The sequence below is a fragment of the Mus pahari genome, chromosome 15, assembly GCF_900095145.1.
Source record: "Mus pahari chromosome 15, PAHARI_EIJ_v1.1, whole genome shotgun sequence".
Classification (NCBI taxonomy): Eukaryota; Metazoa; Chordata; class Mammalia; order Rodentia; family Muridae; genus Mus; species Mus pahari.
In genome coordinates this window covers 3148985-3155090 of record NC_034604.1, presented here as the reverse complement: position 1 = coordinate 3155090, position 6106 = coordinate 3148985, and positions in this window count along the sequence as shown.

Sequence of the window (6106 nt, the reverse complement as noted above, 5' to 3'; positions counted from 1 at the left end):
ATATATATATATATATATATATATATATATATATTCTATAAATTGTGTTACTCTGACTAATCATTTGCCCTTCATGTTTGTTGATCTGAGGATAGAAGTAAGAAAACTTCTAAAAAGCAACTTTCTAAAGACCTTGTGAGTGCAATGACTCATTTACAGTTGTAGCAAACATAATAGGACTCTGTGAACCATTACTTATAACCAGTAGTATTTCTTTTAATTTTTCAATTAATGGAAGCTAAGAAAGAAGAACCTTAGGCTAATATTATTAAAAGATAAGACATTGCAGGCATAGTATATAACCATACTTCAACGCTTATAGAACTCTCCCAAGTTTTTGAGATCCCAGGACTCAAGTTACACTCTTCCTTATTAGGAATTGTCAGAATCTTTAGAAAACACCTAAATATCCACATCCAGGCCATATGAGGTCTTTTTAAATCAGATGCTTAGGGATAACCTGTATTTGGAATTATTCAAAACTCTCCCCAAGTAATTTAATGGACAGTCTAATTAAAAGCAAACAAGCATTCCCTTCAGCCTCCTTGTTACTCACCCACACTGCTTGGTTCCCTTGTCATCTGAAGATATGGCCAGATGAAGAAATGAGATACATTTGTTTCCTAAGAATGCTAATTTTCCCAGCAAGGGGCAGAACAGGAGCCATAAAATTCCAAACGCAAGTTGATTCTATCATATAAAATTCTGGAACAAGAACTGAAGAGTTGAAATGAGTCTCAGCTCTTACCTAAGGGCTTGCTTCTGCCAGAGAAAATAATACACCAGTATGCTTCTGACCCTGCTACAGATCGCCACATAGTCACACTTGTGCTACTTCTTTGGGGGCTGTCTTAGTCAGGGTTTCCATTACTGCACAAAACATCATGACCAAGAAGCAAGTTGGGGAGGAAAGGGTTTATTCAGCTTACACTTCCCCACTGCTGTTCATCACCAAAGGAAGTCAGGACTGGAACTCAAGGAGGGCAGGAAGCAGGAGCTGATGCAGACGCCATGGAGGGATGTTTCTTACTGGCTTGCTTCCCCTAGCTTGTTCAGCCTGCTCTCTTATAGACCCAAGACTACCAGCCCAGAGATGGCACCACTCACAAGGGGACCTCCCTCCTTGATCACTAATTGAGAAAATGTCTTACATCTGGATCTCATGGAGGCATTTCCCCAAATGAAGCTCCTTTCTCTGTGATAACTCCAGCCTGTGTCAAGTTGACACAAAACCAGCCAGTACAGAGGCCTTCTGGAACTCATCTTGGGCATGTCTGTAACTCAGTTGTGATGATTATTAGTCCCAGTTCTCTTTCATACACAGAATCTAGACTATTTGAGCATTTTGTTAGCATTGCAACTGGGCAATGCCCTTGCATAGCTTAGTTTTATAAACTGGTCTTCACATGGGGTACCTGATCTTCCTTTTTTCCACTTCCTCATTTGCCTCCCCTTCCTCTTCTTTTTGCTGTAGTCTTGCTTCTAAATATAAACCATTTTGATAATTGTCAACAGCAACAAGATTTCCACTTATTATAAAATACAAATATTTTTATTTTGTTCTGTTTAGGGGTCTTATTTTGCTTCACTATGTTAAAAAAGTCTTTGTTGAATAAAAGATTTTGAAAAATATGAGTTTTGATTTGAACAAATTCAGGGTTTTCTCGAGTATTTCCCACGTGTGCATGGAAGAGGAGAGGGCTGTATCTTCTTCCACGTCTTTAAACCATCAAAATAAACAGAGAAACTCTGACAAGTTGCCTCAAAATGATTTTTTCAGAGTACTTGCGCTTTGAGGTACAGGGTCAAGCGTACCTACTATGTCACTGTTAAGATAAATACGCTTTTTCTAATGACCCAGGGTTCAGTCACTTGATAATCATAAAAGAATAGAATGAGGTGATGATTTCTTAACACTACAAAGATATGGCTATTTGAAAGCACTTCGTGGTAATTATAAATAAATAAGAGAACATGTGAATATTCATTAAAAGTGACTCTAACTGTGCAAATGTTTGTTCTTTGACCATGTTCTGTAATTGTTAAAAATTTCAGAATGATTTAAACGTGTCATTTCCAAATGATGCTAGTGGCTTCAAATATTCTTCTTTAATTACTTTAACTACCTCTCTTGTGGTTTGAAATGTCACTTGCTGATAATTATTTACATATAAAAGATAGATTATTCCTCCATCATAATATGTTAGCTAATACCAAGGGCTTTGCCCCCACTTCAACGCACAGATATTAAAGGCTCACTTTCCACTACAAGGCAGGTGTATTTTTATTAGCATTCTTTTTCAAAATTGCTATGACTTCACTCGTAGATATCCCACCAACAACCATTATTGAAAGCTATAATATAATTGCAATGTTACTTGCAATGTCTGAAGCTAAAACACAATGTCACTCGCAGCCCTCAACAATTGATTGAAACCAAGTGTTCCATCATTAAAGCTGAATTACAACAACACCAAAAAAAAACACAAAAAACAAAAAACAACAACAAGTACTCTTTGAGTGTTTGGGAAATAAAGCTGCGTCATCTGTGCCTTGTTCTTCTCTCTGTGTTGGCACAGTATGAGCAGACCATGCAACCACTGAGGTGTTTTCAATATACACGGCACAGCGGGCCAGTGATGTGGTGCCTGCCTATCAGCACCATTTCAGGAAAGATGGATACATACTCCTCCTGTGGCCCAAGGATAACTCCTAACACAGATGAATGAACAAAGCCTGGCATTCCTTATGATATAATTAACTGCCTGTAAAGCAGAGATGTGTCGTTCACCCGAGACAAACATATTGTGAATATTATGAGAGTTGGACTTCACTTATCTACATGTTTTCTGCTACATAGAAGGATTGATTTTCATTTCAGCAGATTAACCTTCACAATGATTTCTCTGAGGCTGGTTATGCAGCTCAGGGAGGAATGTGTGCTTAGCAAACACCAGGCCCTGGGTTCAATCCCCACAACTAAATAACAATACCAACCAAAAAAACAAACAAACAAACAAACAAAAAAACTAGATGTTCTTTTGAAGTTGTTCTCATGCCAATATTTGAAAATAAAACTATGAGGATAAGAACTGGATCTCTCTGGGTCTGGAATAGTGATGGCTCAGTAGTCCACAGTGATGGATATTCTTGCAGAGGATGCGGATTCAGTTCTCAAATCCACAGTAGGAAGCTTATAGCCTCCTGTACCTCCAGCTCTAAGGGACCTGACACCGACATCTGGCTTCCACGGCACTGAGTACATGTGTTACATACAGAAAGACATATACATACTTCAAAATGAATGATATTTAAAAGAACTTTTTTTGTCTACTGATACATTTCTCATTTTATATTATTAAAAATTCCATATGGAACTTACTATGTTGTAAAAATATAAAGGTAACTTTTCTAGGAACAGTTAAAAGGCATTTCTTTCTCTAATAATTCTTTTTTTTTAATTACCATGTAAATTTAATTTGTTAAATAGTTTCCAGCACACCATTTGTTCAAATGTATGATGATGTCTTTTTTTAATTTATTTAATATTATTTTCTTTATTTACATTTCAAATGCTATCCCGAAAGTTCCCTATACCCCACCCCCGCCCCTGCTCCCCTACCCACCCACTCCCACTACTTGGCCCTGGTCTTCCCCTGTGCTGGGTCATATAAAGTTTTTTTCCTACTTTATTAGAAATTTCCTCTGCCTTGAGTTACAAATTTGTACATGTATTTGGGTGTTTCTGTAAGTCTGTTCCATGTAATTGTCTGTGAAGAAGCAATTAACACATGTATACAAATGGCATGTTCTAGAACCATCAGAAGCAAGTGTGTGCTTGTTCAAATGTTTTCTCCCTAACAATTCATCAAAGAACTAAAAAGGGGCTACTGTAAAATCCATCAGCATAGAAAAGGCTTGGGTTAAGAAAACAAGTTTCCTTAATGGAGAACAGGAATGAAAGTTAAGAGAAGTTGGCAAAGAGCAGATTGTCAGTATACACAGAAAGGCCCAGCTTTGGCTCCATCTTCCCACAACCCACATCTGAGAGCAGCACCTGCTGGTGGTGTGAACCCTCGGTGCTCTCCTGTGAAAATTCAACCAAAACACAGGAATGGAGAGCAATGGAAAATCATAGTTGCTCAGGGGTCCCGGCCCAGGGCCATCTAGTTCTCAGGCTCTTGGACACCCAGGAGCCGCTGGGAGCCTGGTCCCACAGGGAGAGTCCTGGGCTTGACAGCAGGCTTGAGAGAGCAGTGTCTGGGAAGGAAAGCTTACTGGCTAAGTTCTCCAGTCATTGAGGTACCTCATTAAAATGGAGATATGTCTTGAGCCTAGGTGACTATCAGTCTTGTCTTCTACCTGTGGAGAGGCTTGGGGCATAGCCCTTATGTGACTGAAGGTCACAAATTTATGGGGAGCAGTGGCTAGTGAGAGGGCCCTGGTACCTGGGAACCAGGTGAAATGCCTACTGTCCCTTCAGAGTGACCAGGGTTTCAAGCCTTAGCTCAACCAGGAACCAGGGTGCCTTTCACAGCCCCACAATATGTGTCTTTGCAAACACAACAAAGGGCACTCCTCTCTTGAGAAGCTCAAATCCATGCCTTTTTTTTTTTTAAATCTTATTTATTCATTTTAAATCCCAATATCAGTCCCCTTCTCCTCCCAGTATCTCCTCATATAGCTCCTTCCCCTGTTTTCTCCTCCCTCACTTCTCTGAGAAGGGGAAGCCCTCTCTGGTTATAACCCCACACACATATCAGGCCATTGCATTACTAAGTGCATTCTCTTCCACTCAGGTGAGACAAGGCAGCCCACTTAGAGGAATGGGATCCATAGTCAGGTAACAGATTCAGGGACAGCCCCTTTTCCAGTTGCTGGCATACACGCAGGAAAACCAAGCTGCTCGTCTGCTGCATATGTGCAAGGTAGGTCCAACCCATGTATGCTCTTTGGTAATTCAGTCTCTGAGAGTTCCCTCGGTGCAGGTTAATTGACTCTGTTGGTCTTCCTGTGGGGTCCCTATGCCCTCAGGGATCCTAAATCCTTCTCCCAACTTTTCCAAAATACTCCTAGAGCTCACTCCTCTTTCATCTCTACTATTCTTTTTTCTTCTTTTCTTTTTTTTATTAAATATTTTCTTCATTTACATTTCAAATGCTATCCATCCCTAAAGCCCCCTATACCCTCACCCCCCACCCTGCTCCCCAACCAACCCACTCCTGCTTCCTGGCCCTAGCATTCCCCTGTACTAGGGCATGTGATCTTCCAAAGACCAAAGGACCTCTCCTCCCATTGATGGCCAACTAGGGAATCCTCTGCTATATATGCAACTAGAGACACAAGCTCTGGAGGGTATTGGTTAGTTCATACTGTCATTCTTCCTATACGGAGGCAGACTCCTTTAGCTCCTTGGGTAATTTCTCTAACTCCTTCATTAGGGGCCCTGTGTTCAATCCAATAGATGACTGTCAGCATCCACTTCTGTATTTGCCAGTCGTTGGCATAGACTCACAAGAGACAGCTATATCAGGGTCCTGTCAGCAAAATCTTCCTGGCATGTGCAATAGTGTCTGGGTTTGGTGGTTGCATATGGGATGGATCCCCAGGTGTGGCAGTCTCTGAATGGTGTTTCCTTCCATCTTAGCTCTGAACTTTGTAACTCCTTCCATGGGTATTTTGTTCCCCATTCTAAGGAACGAAGTATCCACACTTTGATCTTTGATATTGTTGAGTTTCACATGTTTTCCAAATTGTATCTTGGGTATTCTAAGTTTCAGGGCTAATATCTGCTTATCAATGAATGCATGCCATGTGTGTTCTTTTGTGATTGGGTTACCTCACTCAGGATGATATCCTCCAGATGCATCCATTTGCTTAAGAATTTCATAAATTCATTGTTTTTAGTTGCTGAATAGTACTCCATTGTATAAATGTACCACATTTTCTGTATTCATTCCTCTGTTGAGGGACATCAGGGTTCTTTCCAGCTTCTGGCTATTATAAATAAGGCTGCTATGAACATAGTGGAACATGTGTCTTTATTACAAGTTGGAACATCTCCTGGGTATATGCCCAGGAGAGGTATTGCTGGATCTTCTGGTAG